Source organism: Colossoma macropomum, unplaced genomic scaffold, assembly GCF_904425465.1.
Source record: "Colossoma macropomum unplaced genomic scaffold, Colossoma_macropomum, whole genome shotgun sequence".
Classification (NCBI taxonomy): domain Eukaryota; kingdom Metazoa; phylum Chordata; class Actinopteri; order Characiformes; family Serrasalmidae; genus Colossoma; species Colossoma macropomum.
The window spans coordinates 7632916-7635181 of NW_023494795.1; the positions used below are offsets into that span (position 1 = coordinate 7632916).

General features: G+C 38.9%; 1 long non-coding RNA gene across 1 annotated transcript; it reads right to left on the bottom strand.

Annotated features, from left to right (window-relative positions):
- Nucleotides 1-572: 572 nt before the first annotated feature.
- Nucleotides 573-1278, bottom strand: LOC118815320. The gene is made up of 2 exons (XR_005007799.1): nucleotides 703-1278; nucleotides 573-630 (listed from the first exon to the last, which is right to left on the bottom strand). It is a non-coding gene; the product is annotated as an uncharacterized LOC118815320 (long non-coding RNA).
- Nucleotides 1279-2266: the final 988 nt, after the last annotated feature.

The window sequence follows — 2266 nt, forward strand, 5'->3', positions numbered from 1 at the left end:
CTAAACAGCTTAACCTAAAGAGGGCAGCAATTTACTTGTAGTGTTGTACCTATATGAGCAGATGGTGAAGGAAAAAGAACAAAGCATTTTCACAAAATGATGGATAAAGCTGAGGAAGGACAACGCTACCTGCGACCACCGGACAAGAAAACACACTGAAGCAGCAGAACCATCAGTAAATGGACAAAGTTACCACCTCGTAGCCACTTCTTTTCCAAATGCCTATAAGAAGATAACTTTCTGCCCGTTTTTTGTTTTCCACAGTGCAAACAGATTGACCAAATTTCTAAATCATATCATATCGGTGTGCACAGGTGCGACTGCGTAAACTGAGGACGACTGCGTGAACCGAGGTCGACTACGTAAACTGAGAGCCACTGCGTAAACTGAGGGCGACTGCAAAGGTGAAGACGCCATGCACACTGAGCTGTGCCAAAAACAGTCTCTGTCAGTGTGCAGCAGCACATAGCGAAGCAGGTAGCCTAACAACTAACTTCACTACCTTTTATTTGTGTCAACAGAAGATGTTATGCTATAGGTCTCAGTATCAGCGTCAGGAAATAAGTGGTTTAGTGTCATTACTAGGTCTTAGTACTGTATGTACGTTATATCCTCTCTTTGTTGGTTCCCCTCAACTGTCAGAGCAAATTTGCACCTCTGCCGGTGAGCAAAGCTTCAGGTCTAAATTTCCGTATTGTTCACTTGTGGCAGGTTCGTTGTTTCAGAATAGATCAGATGTACTTTCCTTCTTGTTTACTTCAATATCCCTCTCAACACGCCTCCTTTACCAACAATTAGCAACAGCAGCACCGTCCAGTTGGGTATCATTTTAAATCAAGCTCTGCATTATGTAGTGATTAAACAGAGTCTGCTCAATTTCTCATTTTGACCGAGTGGGAATTTTGCCAACGTTCTTTCAAGTTTGTCCAACCTCGCAACAGCTATGCAAGACACAGTTGTGGGCGGAGCATGGATAGGTCAGTAGAGTGCACATGGAGCATCACAGTCGTATGTCCAGACAGTTGGCATGTCTCTGTGGCCTTTTGTTTCGGTTTGACACTCTTTGGAAGTAAATATGGAAAATTTGGTAAGACTTTACTGGAAAGGTGTCTACATAACACATTCATAACATTTTAAACCAAGATTTATAAGGTATACATTTTATATGACATTAATAAGGTCTACTATGTCATTTTATTTTTATAAAATCCTTTTTTTATTTTGAAAAAGTATATTATTTTCAGTAAAATGCCTCATTTCTGGACAGCCAAAATAAAAATGACCTCACTTTATTCCTTTGGTCATTTAGTGCTTTGACTATGGTGGTGTGTCTAAGTGTCAAAGCACTTAATGACCAAAGGGGTAAAGCGAGGTAATTTTTTTTTTGGCTGTCCAGAAATGAGGCGTTTTACTGAAAATAGAATAAAAAAAAATCTTTTATTTTGAAAAATCTCAGTTAAATGACCTAATACTTCATGTTAATATCATGTAAAACATGTATGCCCTATAACTGTTGATTTAAACGTTCATGAACATGTTATGAAGCGTTTATGTAAGATGTTGTGCTATGTAGACACCCTTCAAATAAAGTGTTACCGAAAATTGAAACCTTATGTGTTGTATTTAAATCACTTTAGTACTACAAAGCTAAAAAAGAGCATGAAACCTCTTTTCTGCTGCAGTTCTGAATTGGGAGCTAATAAGTGTCAAATCGGTAATGGTTAAGGCCAGGCGCATGTTAATTGGTCTTCAATATTCATCATCTAGCTCACATAATTGCACAGAAGTTGGCCTCAGCTTGGCACCACATTCAAGTGCAAAAAAAAAATGTATATATTATAATAATAACAATCTAACTAAAACTGGCTATGAGCCAAATGAATGACTACAAACGTCAACATTGCACAAAAAAGTCGCTTTCCTGGAGCAAGTCTTATATTCTTTCAGTGCAGTAATGAAGTCTTCTCTCATGTGCAGCTTAAGCAACTCAATCCGAAGAGCTTCATAAACAACTTACGAGATGAATCAACACTAGAACTGCGCCTTTTTGGAGTGGTCATGCTGGTCTTTAACAGTAAACGTCCCATATGATTCAGTGATGCGGTGAAATTTAAGCGATGGTTTCAAGAAAACCAAAACGTACAGTTTCCCCCTCATCCTGATTGAGGTCGGTCAGCCAAGACATATTTGGTGTCCGAAGTTTGCTTGTTTAGTTTTGCACTGGAGCTATGAGGCTAATGTAGGTAACAAGTAAAGCTTATCGCGG